This window comes from Mustela nivalis, assembly GCF_964662115.1.
Source record: "Mustela nivalis genome assembly, chromosome: 7".
Classification (NCBI taxonomy): Eukaryota; Metazoa; Chordata; class Mammalia; order Carnivora; family Mustelidae; genus Mustela; species Mustela nivalis.
In genome coordinates, this window is record NC_139026.1 from 9,390,119 (window position 1) to 9,403,224 (window position 13,106).

At 52.1% G+C, this 13,106-nt stretch overlaps 1 protein-coding gene across 23 annotated transcripts in view; it reads left to right on the forward strand.

Annotated features, from left to right (window-relative positions):
- Positions 1–4,166: 4,166 nt before the first annotated feature.
- Positions 4,167–13,106, forward strand: part of PLA2G6 (phospholipase A2 group VI) — a 61,125-nt gene continuing 52,185 nt past the window's right edge. For 9 of the 23 annotated variants that reach the window (XR_014314105.1, XR_014314106.1, XR_014314107.1 and 6 more), the window contains exon 1: positions 11,491–11,541. The gene's annotated coding sequence lies outside the window, so the exon portion shown is untranslated. Of the gene's footprint in view, positions 4,280–11,473; positions 11,542–13,106 lie in introns of those variants that run through there. The other 14 variants (XR_014314100.1, XR_014314101.1, XM_082740155.1 and 11 more) reach the window with 6 other exon arrangements.

Below are 13,106 nucleotides of genomic sequence, written 5' to 3' on the forward strand. Positions count from 1 at the left end.
ATTGCGGACCCTGAGGGCAGGAACAGATGTATCTTTCGAGCCCTCACCCTGCCAAGAGGGAAGCCGAGCGAGTAGTAGGTGCTTCGTCAGCCCTGGCTGGAGAAACTGAAGTGACGGTGAGAAGCACCAGAGAAAGAAGAAAGGGATGAAGACCTTATGCACTGTGACCCCCAGAACCCTGGGTTAGACCCCATCCCGAGAGGCTAGACTGCGCCATCCCTGGCACAGGTCCCCCATCCTTGCCTGAAATGCCCTCTGCTCAGCCTTGACAAGCCCTCCCCACCGTTCAGGACCCAGGTTCAGGCTAGCTTCTTGGCAAAGCTTCCCTGACCCTGTGGCCCTGAGATCCAGCCTTTCCTCCAGACACTCTGTCCTGCGAGCCCTTGAGCTAGGCGGAGGGGCCCCCAGGGTAGGCAAGTCCTGCTTGTGCTGGCCAGGACTAGCTTTCCTCCTTGGGATGGGGACACACGTGGCAGCTGCCTCTCAGCCCAAGGTCACCTGCTCTCATTTTTTTCCAGAGGGAACAAGCCTTGATGGCTGCTCCCCCCTCAAAATCGGAAGCCATATAATTAGTATAATCATTACACAGCTGCCTCATGGCCTCTGTGCCTTTCACTCACCTTTCTACAGCAGCAAGGAGATTTTCCCCCACATCATTGACCTGTCACCCTACACGGGCTCCCACTGGCTGCAGGGGGCAAGGTCTACATCCTCAGTCTGGCACTCGAGAACCTTCCTGCTTGGCCTCTGTGGCTCACTGCGCACTCACCTGCTCACACACTGGATTGCAGCAACGTTCGGCCTCCGTAGTTCCCCAAACAATCCATATAGTCTTGTGATGTGGACTTTTGCCCATAAGGTTCTTTCCACCTGGAATGTTTTTACTTTCCCAATCCAGTTGGCGAACTCCTGTGCAACCTTGGAAACTCAACTTATGAACAGGGGTTGGTACATTTTTTTTCTGTAGAGGGCCAGATAGAAATATTTTAGGCATTGTGAGCCATATGGTTTCTGTCGTAATTCTTTGATTCTGCCATTGTAGACAGCACAGGCGTGTGAACGAATGATGTGGCTGTGTTCCACGAAAGCTTTGTTCACAGGAACTGGTGGTGGGGGGTTAGGGTGCCCACCCCTGTTCAGGAGTCATCTCACACAGCTTCCCACAGACAGAGTTTTGGCAATGCCTTCTTGCAATGCCTTCTGTACCTTGCACGTTTTACGGTGACACAAAGCCCAGCTGTAATGATTCTACAGTCTATTTCTACCAAACAGATAGGATCTGTTAACCTGTAAATCCAGTCAGCTCACTCTGCTCAAAAACCTCCCATGACTTCCCATTCCCCTCAGAATGAAAACCAATGTTTTAGAATGAGCCACCATGTGCGTCAGGCCCTGAGAGTCCTTTGAACTCATCGCCTTCCCTGCTACTGCTCTCTCATGCTACTCCAGGCACGACAGCCTCCTTGCTTGTGACACTAGCCATGGAGACTCCTGCCTCAGGGCCTTTGCCTCTACCATCCCTTCACTGAGGAACCCTCTTTCCCACGCTCACTGCCTGGCCTCCCTCAGGCCCTTATTTAAACACCTCCCTTTTCAGTGCGCCCTTCCCTGGCCACTCTGTTTAAAACTGCACCCCACCCCCAACTTTCCCCCTTGCTTTTATTCCATAGTTTTTTTTTTTTTAAATCACCCTCTACCATACTGTACTTCCCCTCCAACTTTTCAATGATAAAAATGCTCAAATATACAAAACGCAAGACCAGTGCAAAGGCACTTGTACAGGTAACCCCAGATTCCACACTCAAGGTTCTTTGAAAGAAGGATGCTAATATCATGACACTTTGCCAAAAGACTTTAGCAAAACACACTCTATGTTTGACTTGATCTTGTTTATCATCTGTCTTTCCCCCACAAGACTGCGAATACCAGGAGGGCAAGGATTTTTGTCTGTTTTGTTCACTGTGGTTTCCTCAGCAGCAAGAATATTGCTTGGCACATAGTGGGGACTTTTTTGGAGCAGGGAAGAAAGGATGAGGCAGGTCCCGATTCTGATTCTGCCTTTTATTATTACTATTATTTGAGAGAGAGAGAGCACCAGTGGGAGAAGGGGGGGAAGGACAGAGGGAGAAGGAGAAGCAGGCTTGCCACTGAGCAAGGAGCCCAACGTGGGGCTTGATCCCGGGACCCCAGGACCATGCCCGGAGCCGAAAGCTGATGCTTACCACTGAGGCACCCAAGTCCCCCCTGGTCCTGCCTGTGATTGACATGTGACTCTGGAGATCATTTCCCATTGCAGAATCTGTAGGTGTCTTCCACAATAAAGTGGGGGGCAAGAGTCTTACTTCTCAGCATTGTGGGGAGGATCCAACAAGGTAAGAATGTAAACTGCACCATTAGTGTGTCAGCTAGTTAAATTTTATTTTTTAAAGATTTATTTATATGAGAGAGAGAGAGAGCACATGCACATGTGAGCGTGGGGGAGGGGTAGAGGGAGAGGGAGAGAGAGCAAGAGAATCTGAAGCAGACTCCCAGCAGGTTGAGCACGGGGCCAATGCGGGGCTGGATCTCACAACCCTGGGGTCATGACCTGAGTCAAAACCAAGAGTCGGACGCTTAACTGACTGAGTCACCCAGACACCCCAGTTAGTTAAATTTCTATCCAACTATGAGGGAGGGGGCTTGGTCTAGTCTGACTCTCCAGATTCTGGCCTCCTAGAAAGCAGACATTTTGCTCTGAGATGTTTGTAGCTGCAGGTAAGCCCCTCTTGAGATGTTTCTGGCACAACCCCTCCAGAGAAGCTCTTGGACTTGAACTGCTCCAATGCAAACATCCAACAGAAAGCCAACAGAGTGCATCCCGTCATGCCTATTTGTCCACTCCCTTCCCATTGCTTGCTCAGTCAGTGCTTCCTAATAATCCCCTAACCCTCATTTCTTGCTTTATCCACTCATTTCACACTTAGAGGAGGGACACTCAACTTCATGAGGCCCTGAGATTAAATTTCTTTTGTGGATCTTTGACGGTTTTTAATGGTTGATCCAACCTCCCTCAGCCTTTTCTCCATTTCAGATTCAGTTGTGTGTCTGTGTTGCTAAACTTGTCCTGCAGATCCACTGTGAATACCGGGGTGTTTGCTGAAGACTTGGGTCAGATTACTAGTAAGAGGGTGAAATGCCCCGCCTTTTGCAAGCAAGCTCCCTGATAACCATCGCCCTAACTTCATGTGTTTGGGGTGTGGAGGGCAAAATATTTTCAGCGAGAAGTGGGAGTCTTCACCCAGTTCTCTCAACACAAAGCTCAAACTCGTGAGCAAAATTCAAATCTTAGTTTAAGGAACAGCTTCCTCATATGTGAAGTGCAGACAAGAGTGACTACACTTCAGGGGTGATGGATGTGCAATCAGACTACTTTGTAACAGGTGAAGCTCTGTACGGGTATTAGTGGATAGGATCTGCTCCACAGAAACAAAGCTGTCACAACAACCCCCTCGCCAGTGCGCCCTTCTCTGCGTTGCTAATGATAATAGCGACCATTTGTTGAAATCCCACTACGTGCAGGTACAGAGATGAATTTATCGCTAGGTCACAACGTCTTTATTAAGGATGAGATCGCAGAGGCCAAGTCATTTGCCCACGTTTCTCCTAAAAGTGCGAAGATACTTCCCGAGATCAGCTTGCTGTAGAGCTGCTAAGTAACGCCGAACACTTCCTTAGCACAACCGTCCTTCGTGTTTTTGGTTCAAACTAAAAAATTATTGGCCGTTGAGCCAAAATTCAAATCTAACTGGGCATCCCATATTCTTAGTTACTCAATCTGGGGGTCCCTGGAAAAAAAAAAATCTAAGCAGGTTCCTCCCTGCCACGCCCTGCGTCTTTGCTAGTTTCACTTTTATCTTTACCAGCCGAGCCGTCGCGAACCGTAGTGTCAGACTCCAGGCCTCCAGACCGTTTCGGGAGGTGTAAGGCGGAGGAGACTCCCGCCCCTCATCAACATGTCCGCCAACGAGCCGGCACGAGGCCCTTCCGCCCCGCACAGACGTGGCCGCGCCCCGCCGCAGAGGATTGGCTCCAGACGGAAGCCCGGCCTCCCTCGGCGCTGGAAACCCCTTCCATTGGGCAGTTAGAAAACATGGCGGAGCCCCGCCCCCGCCTTCCTCGAGAGTCCCAACCGGAGCACGGACTTCGCTGATTGGCGGAGGGCAGTGGCCAGGCCGTCACGTGGGACCGGCCTAGTTTGTTTGCGGAAGTAGAAGGAAGTAGAAGTGCTGAGTAAGCTGAGGTGAGTGACGGCGCAGGGGAGGCGGGGCCTGGGGGGGCCCTTCCCCAAACCTCCTGCTCGCCCCAGTTTCCGTGGTCTCCACCCTGACTTTCCTTCGGACCTCGCTTGTGCTCCCCAGTTGTTAGTCGTGTCCTCCATTGACCCTTGTGTGACCCTCTGAGTGCTCGCAGCTTCCGCCCTTTGATTTCCCCAGCGCCCCAACTTCCACCTGTGACAGGTCTTGTCTCATTTCGAACTTGTGACCTCCCCAGGGACGCCAGCTTCGGCCCTGGGTCCCTCCTTAGTACCCCGGTCTCCCTTGTGTGTCTCCCCTCTATACCCAGCTTCCTTGGTCAGCCCTTTCCCGTCTCCAACTCTCAGTGCCTCTCAGGGCCCCCAGTTTCCATTCTGGGCTGCACTGATTGTCCCATTGTCTTTCCTGTGCCCTTCTTACCTGCTCCCGACTTTTCTGCCTCTGTATTCCCACCTAATCCCCCACTTTATCTGTTTTCTGCATTTTTCTATTTGTGTCTATTTTACTTTACCCCCTTTCTTTCTTTCTTTCTTTTTTTTTTTTTACTTCCCCCGTTTTCTGATTTCCATCTTTCTGCTTTCTCTCTGAGGCTTATTGTCTCTCACATGCCTCAGATTTCATCTGTGCCTGCGCCCCACCGTGCTCCCTCCTTACCCATAGCCTCCTCACCCCGGCATCTCCCAACCCACCAATTCTATGCCCAGAGATGGCTTGGAAGCTGGTGATCAGGAAGGCATAACCTGTTTGACCATGTGACTGGGATGGGCAGGTCCGTGGGTGTGGGACAAGGAGGGCAGGGGCTCAGGGATCTGTGCCCATTTTTTTTTTAATGGACTACTCATGTGACCCCAAACAAATACCTTCCCTTCCCCTGAGCTTCTGGGTCTTTCCCTCACCTGCCCTTTTACCCACCCAACAGGATGTTAGGCAGGTTTGGTTTGGCAACACAGGTGCCCCACCCTTGGGCTGTATGCGGTGTTTTTGTTATTGTCTCTGCCCTAAAATGTTCCTGGAGTTTGGAGGCTGTTTTTTGTCCCAAGTTGCAGGGTTTTTTTTGTCCGTGGAAGGGGGATTATGTTTCCTGCCCTCATAAGGCTGCTGTGAGGTTGAAAATTTGAAAGAAATGCAGAAGGCAGAGCTTTGAAACCAGCATAGTCCCATACAAATGTGTGGTTTCACTGTTGTGTCGGAGCCAGGAAAGGGAAAGGGATAAAATGACAAAAGAGGGAAAGACAGGTGGAAGGACCGCTGTCTGCACTTAGCATTTGACAGTATTTATCAATCATCTGCTCTGAGTCAGGTTCTTTTGTAGGTATGTAGCTTTTACCATTCATTCACTCATTCTTTATTTGTTTAACAAATATACCCATGATGTAGCGAATGTTATTTCTATTTAACATGAGAAAGAGTGAATGAGTTTCCTGAGGTCACCTACAAACAGTAGAGCCCATGTGATTGCTTAGACTCTGTGAGGCTCACTGCTGCCCTTTCTCTCCCTTCCACGGATTCCTTTCTCATTAGGAACGTATCCTCGATGAGAACTTAACTTCTCGCTCAGCAGAATGACATCACCAAGAGACAGAGGAAGGGCTGTGTGTGTGCGTGTTTGCAGATGGGTGTGTGTGCGGAAGGGGTGAGGGGGTTGTAGTGGAGAGGAGGCCTCTTTAGAGCTTCTCCTTGTAGAGGGTGGCCCCTGGGAGAACATTTTTAATAGGTCCATGGCTGACATGGCTCTTCTCTCTCTCTCTCTTGTTTTATTCCATCCTCCTTTTTTGGGTGACCTCATCCAATGTCATAGCTTTAAGTACCATCTCTGACAACTCCCAAATTTATATCTCCAGTCCAGTCTAGATCTTTCCCCCAAATGGTAGGCTCACTTATAGAATTGCTTGTTCAACACCTCAAAAAGGGCATTTCAAAGTTAAAGGTATTTAGAATTAAGTTCCTGATATATATCCCCTTCATCCCCCCTGCCCCTTCCACCAGTGTCTGTCCCTCCCACTTACTTTCCCCGTCTTGAGTAGGAAATGGCAGTAGTCTTTCAGTTGCTCTGGCTAAAGCTGTCGGATTACCCTTGCAGGCTCTCTACACTCCTCATCTGGCCAGTGATGTGTTAATGTGGCAGCTTTGCTCCAGGCCCTGCAATGGCTTCTCTCATTTATACGCAGCTGGCCCTCTGTTACCTCTCTGACCTCCCCAGCGTCCAGCGGTGTCCAGCATCCTTGCCTTTCCTGGAATTCATCAGTCATGCTGCAGCCCAAGGGCCTTTGCACTTGGTCTTCCCTTTACCTGGACATTTCTTCACCTAGATATCCATATGGGTTTTGGCCTCATTTCCTTTCAGTCTTTACTCAAGGTCAAGTTCTTGTCAGGATTTCCCGGGTCACACTGAAATTTGAGTCTCTACCTCAGCATTTCTGATCCCCCTTCTTCGGTTCCCTTTTCTTCTCAGCATCTACCCGGCACCTAAAACCTATGGATATGCTTTGCCTTGTTTTTTTTTTTTTTTTTTTAAGATTTTATTTATTTATTTGACAGAGAGAAATCACAAGTAGATGGAGAGGCAGGCAGAGAGAGAGAGAGGGAAGCAGGCTCCCTGCTGAGCAGAGAGCCGGATGCGGGACTCGATCCCAGGACCCTGAGATCATGACCTGAGCCTAAGGCAGCGGCTTAACCCACTGAGCCACCCAAGCGCCCCTATGCTTTGCCTTTTGATCTTCTTTATTATTTAGAGCCCTCGGTAAAGTAGGAGATCTAGGAGGGTAGGGATTTTTTTATTTTTTTTTTTAAGATTTTATTTATTTATTTGACAGAGAGAGAGAGAGATCACAAGGGGGCAGAGAGAGAGGGGGGAAGCAGGCTCCTGCCTAGCAGAGAGCCTGATGTGGGGCTCGATTCCAGGACCCTAAGACCATGACCCGAGCTGAAGGCAGATGCTTTAATCCACTGAGCCACCCAGGCACCCCAAGGGCTGGGATTTTTGTCTGTTTAGTTGATTAGTGGAGTCTAAGCAGTTAGAACAATGCTTGCCCCTGAGTAGGTCCTTGATAAATATTTATAGAGTGAATCATAAATTGATTCATAAAATGGGCCACCCTGTCCCTTAGGCACGAGCCCAACGATCTGTTCAAGTTATCGGCGTCTCCCGTCCTTGGAAGCTTCAGCAACATGTCTGGGACGATGTGCCACCAGCTATGATCCCGCTAAGCAGGGCAAATGAAAAAGACACCTTTTCCTTTCCTGAAGGACACTTTGCTCCAGCTCGTATGAATGGCAGTGCATTTTTAGATGGGCGCCTCAGCTTTTGGAGGACAAGAGGCTGAAAATCAAGGCACTCAGCCACTTGCCATTCAGGCTTTCTCCTGAAGGCAGTTTGAGGATGTTGAGGTGGTGCTCCCGAAGGCTAACTAATAGGGTTCAGACCCTGGCAAGTCACATAAGCTCCTGTACCTCAGTTTCCTGTGTGTCATGTGGGTGGAAGTCCCCTTCTTGTAGGAGTGTTTTGAGGATTAAATGTGGTAGTTACCTCAGATACTTGGTGAGGTGCCATGTGCTCAGTGGGTGCTGGATGAATGCAGCCGCGTTGTCTTGTGTGTAAAGTGATGGGGGCCCTTCCCCATTCCTCGCTCGCATTAGGCACGTGTTTGTGATGAGCTGGGGTCAGAGAGAACACTTGAAGGCACATTTTGTTCTAGAGGGTAGCTTTGTAGGTCCCAGAGGCTTGGGTGGGGGATGGAAAGGACATTTGACCTAAGCCCTACTTCCAAATCCAGTCTTATCTTATGCACTAATTGAGCACCTACTGTTTGCAGGCCCTCTGTTTGCAGGCCCTCTTCCTAGTGCAGTTCAGGAGTGGGAAGAAGCCATGAGTCCAGCAGCCAGGCAACACCTCCCACATCCTTTCTCTGGGCCTCAGTTTCCCTTTGTGCCAGACAGGGATAGCACCCACACCTTCCTTCCTTCACAGGCCCTTGTGAGCTTCAGGACAGCTAACAGATGGGGGAACCCTGGGCCAACCATAGAGCGGGGTGGTCTTGTGAGAAGGCAGAGGCCACTGTGTGGTGAGGCGCTTCCGTGCTGGGAGGCGTGGCTGGTGGGGATGAAGGAAGGAAGGCCGTGGTGCTCGGGGCCGGCCTGGGTGCCCTTGGTGATCCTGCCAGGGCAGTGGATGGGGGCGACCTGAGCTACGCAGGAGGGGAATGCTGGCCTGTGCCAATTGTTCCAGTCATGGGACATCCTGTCGTAAGCAGCCGGGGCTCGGGAAGCCTGCTGCGGTTCTGGGTGTGCTCCCAGGATCCCCCAGGAGGCCAGTCGCGTGAGGTCAGCTTCCTGGCCCGGCTGCCGGAGGGATCCTGTCACACACCGCCAGGGGCAGCTGGTCTGTCCCTGCAGCCAGGCTTTGTCAGGAGTGAGGCACAGGGCTTGTAGGGTGTCCCTGCTTAGAGCCCAAATGAGCTTCAGTGTGTAAAGCCAGACTTTCCAGATCATAGCTCAGTGCCACTCAGAAAGCACAGCAGGTGCCCCATAAATGTTCTGAGCCTTTCCACGGTGGTGGTGGTGGTGTGCTGGGCAGCCTAGAGTGAGTGGGGAGTAGGGTGCTCGGCCTGTTACCACCCGCCAGGGAGTAAGGGAGGAGGGGAGGGGCCTCAACCGTGAGGGCCCATGGGCTTCTCGGGCTTTACTCATTTGTCCTCACTCATTCAGCAAACATTTCTTAAATATTCACTATTCATCAGGAGCAGCAGGCCATGTGCTGGCGTTAAGAAATAAATAAAGAGGGGACCGACTCAAACCAACAGATGCACCATGATTATCACAGGACAAATGCTTCTCTGGGGGACCCGCTGGGCAGGGTGAGGGGTGCCTCCAGGGCTGAGAGGAGGGGAGGCACAAGATAGGATTTTTTTTTTTTTAGGATTTTATTTATTCATGAGAGACAGGCAGAGAGAGAGAGAGGCAGAGGGAGAACAGGCTCCCCACTGAGCAGGGAGCCTGACATGTGACTCAATCCCTGGACCCCGGGGATCATGACCTGAGCAAAGGCAGACATTTAATGACTGAGCCACCCAGGAGGCCCACAGGGTAGGATTCTTTTTTTTTTTTAAGATTTTATTTATTAATTTGACAGAGAGAAATCACAAGTAGACGGAGAGGCAGCCAGAGAGAGAGAGAGGGAAGCAGGCTCTCTGCTGAGCAGAGAGCTCGATGCGGGACTCAATCCCAGGCCCCTGAGATCATGACCTGAGCCGAAGGCAGCGGCTTAACCCACTGAGCCACCCAGGCGCCCCCAGGGTAGGATTCTTAGGTGAGGTAGCCAGTTCTTGAAGGACAGGAAGGGTTTATTCGTTTGTCTGACATGAGACTGCTGAGCGAAGTGGGGAGCACAGTGTAGGCGGGAGGGTGGGCAGGTACGTGGAGGTGTGACAGTGGGATGTTCTGGAACATCTCCGGGGCAGCATGGCTCGAGTAGGCGAGCAGGAGGTGGGCTGGCCCGGTCATGTGGACACTTGCCTCCCTGCCCTTGAGCTTGGGCTCTCTCTGGAAGGTGATGCAGAGCCACGGGGCAAGTGGAAGCCTCCGGTTTGCATCCAGAGGTAGGCACAGAGGGCTTGTAGGGGTGGATGGTGGACTTGGCCCTCAAGGGGTGCTTGTGGACCAGAGGGGTCTAATGCAAGCTGGGAGCATTGTGGGAGGGACCAGTCTGGGGCTCTGAGCCTCCATCGGGGGGCGCCGCTGGGCCTTGAAGGACAAGCAGAGGCTCTGATGGAGATGGGAGTGAAGGGAGGCAGGGGAGGATGGTCCAGGGAGGACCGCCCAGAGGTTTGACAATTCAGGGCTTCTCTCTCTTTCTCTGAAAGAGAGAACTGGCCAGATTAGGAGGTGGGGGCCTAGCGCCTGGAGGCTTTGGGCTTTCTCTCTTGCTTGAGACCTGCTTGGGGTCAGGGAGTTCATGGCCGAGGTGGAAGCAGACATCTGAGGACGAGGTTCTCCCCCACCGCCCTGGTAACCAGACACATACTTCTCAGCCTCCGTTGTACTGCTGCTGCTGCTGCTTTTTTTTTTTTTTTTTTTAAGATTTTATTTAGTTATTTGGACAGAGAGATCACAAGTAGGCAGAGAGGCAGGCAGAGAGAGAGGGGGAAGCAGGCTTCTCACTGAGCAGAGAGCCCGATGTAGGACTTGATCCCAGCACCCTGAGATCACGACCTGAGCCGAAGGCAGAGGCTTAAGCCACTGAGCCACCCAGGCGCCGCCTCTTTCGCGCTTCTTGAGCTTGTAACTACATCGGCAAACTCCTCGTAACGCGCCCAGGTCATAGGCTGGCCGGGGGCATGGCTCTAAAGTAAATGTGGCAGGGTGGCTCCGTGGTGACTAGTATTCACGTGGGTCACGACGGTGCCCGCAAGTCCCCGTGGGCTGCCAGAACTGAGGAGAAGGCTCACTCCCGGCACGTCCCGCAGGCTCCCGGCTCCGTGCCCTCCCTTACCTTCTCTTTCGCTCCATCTGTGGGGCTCCGTCTGTGGCGCGGGTCCCCACTGCAATGTTTGGCTCAAGAGTCACCCCGCACAGCCATCCTTGCCTGACTCTTTCCCACAAGGGGACGGGGAACTGGGCTTGGGGTCCCCCTGGCACTACTCATTTTATGAACCCAACCAGCCGCTTTTGGGGACTCACCAAAGATGCCACCTGTGGGTTCCCATCTCCCTCTGGCCCCAGTACTGCTTTTTTTCTGTTTAGTTTTTTTGGTGGCCATCATCATGTCCCACTTCAGCTTGCCCTTCCAACACCCACATACTGAGGCCTTTCTGGGCCTCAGTTATTTCGTCTCTAAAATGGGGACATTAATGCTTGTCCTTCCTGCCTGACCGCTCCTCTCCTTGAGGGCTGCCTTCCCCAGCAGCAGCTTCCTAAGCCTTCCCTGAAGGAGTCAAGCAGGCAGGCAGGGGCCTTTGACAGGGGACGGGGGAGCAGAAGTAAAGAGAACAGTCCAGAAGTCTCCAGCCTCCCTGTAGGGCAGACACAATGAACACCTGGAAACTGCAGGAGTGGACAGGCACAATTGTCAGCGTCCCCCTCACTGCAGAGCTCTTGGGTTTGTGGCTTTCCTGCGTGAGGCATCTGAGAGCTGCTCAAAGCCTCCGGTGCCCAGGAGCGGACAGCCCCTGTCACGTGACCTTGGGGTCACCTGCGTCATCTCCGCGCAGACAGCAAGCCCAGGTGAGGAGCCACAGAGGACAGTTGTCAGCAGGTAAAAGCAAATGTTGGCCCTGTGGGGAGGTCAAGGGCAAGGGGCTGTGAGAAGCGAGAGGAGGAGGAAGCCAGGAGGGAGGGGGCTACTCCCCAGCTGAGCATCCCCCCCCCCAAAGCTGTGCTGGAAAGAACCCGAGCTCTGAGGTCAGGAGTGTGAGGGGAGGAAGAGCACAGGGGCGAGAAGGAAGCACGGGCATGCGCTCTGTCTGCTTCTCACTTGCTGCTTTCCGGGCTGCTCTGTTACGATTGTTCCAGGATGTGGCCCCGGGGGGTCCGTTTCCTTTCTTCCACCTTGTGATAACAATGGCCACTGTTTGTGCGCCCACATTTGGGCAGCGAGCGTCCTGGACACTTTCCCTCCATTGTGTCATTTCACCCTCACGTCCACCCTGGAAGGCTGGGAGGGAGCCGGACCCGGTGGCCGGGCTGCCATCCGGGTGTGGGATGGGCCCCTGGGGAGGGTGTCTGTCTCCTGGGGCGGAATGTCTTCCTTCCATCCAGCTGGAACCCCACGGTGACTCTCCCCTTAACCCCACGTGGGCTCGTGGGTGCTGGTTCTCCTGACTGCCCGCAGGAGGTGCCCGGGAGCTCCTCGCCTCTCCCAGTGCCTCCCACCTACTCTCTGGGCAGCGTCTGTGCTCTTTCCTAAGCTGGTCCTCACCCCTGGGCCTCCATCTCCCCAACTGTGGGCCCCAGGGGCTCAGCTACCCTCTTACATTCTTACATTCTTTAACAAATAGAATCGTAAAAAAAAAAAAAAAAAAAAAAAAAGAAACATTTTCTATACCATTTGGTAAATAGGAAAAAAAAACGGCCCATAAACCCAATATCCTCATAGTACTTTGGTATTTGTTTGTCACCCTTATTTTTTTGCTCTGTAATTTTTACTCAGTTAAATTATGTTTAAACAGACTTTCTGTGGGCCAAGCCTGAGCCAGGGGTGAGCGTACAGAGGGGCAAAGACCGTGTACCTGTCCTTAAAAGGTTCTGATGATCTAGAACCTGCTGTCTGGCTCTGAATTTTGCTCTTTCCTCCACCGGCTGTGTGACGTAGGGCCTGTTTACCTCTCTCTTCCTTGATTTTCTCATATGTTAAAACAGGATAATGTGACAATTTCATAGGATGGTGGTGCAGATTTTAAAAAATATTTTATTTATTTATTTGAGAGAGAGAGCATGCAAGCAGAAGGAGGTGCAGAGAGAGAGAATCAAGCAGACTCCCCACTGAGCTCGGAGCCCAGGGTGGGGTCCATCTCATGACCTTGAGATCACAACCTGAGTCAAAATCAAGAGTCCGGCACCTAACCAGCCGAGCCACCCACGCACCCCAGGGTGGTGGTCCGGATGGAACATTGTGTATGTGGGGACGCCTGGGTGGCTCAGTGGGTTAAGCCTCTACGTTTGGCTAAGGTCATGATCTCAGGTCCTGGGATTGAGTCCCGCATTGGGCTCTCTGCTCAGCGGGGAGCCTGCTTCCCCTCCTCTCCCCCTACCTGCCTTTCTGCCTCCTTGTGATCTCTGTCTGTCAAATAAATAAATAAAATCTTAAAAAAAAATTATGTA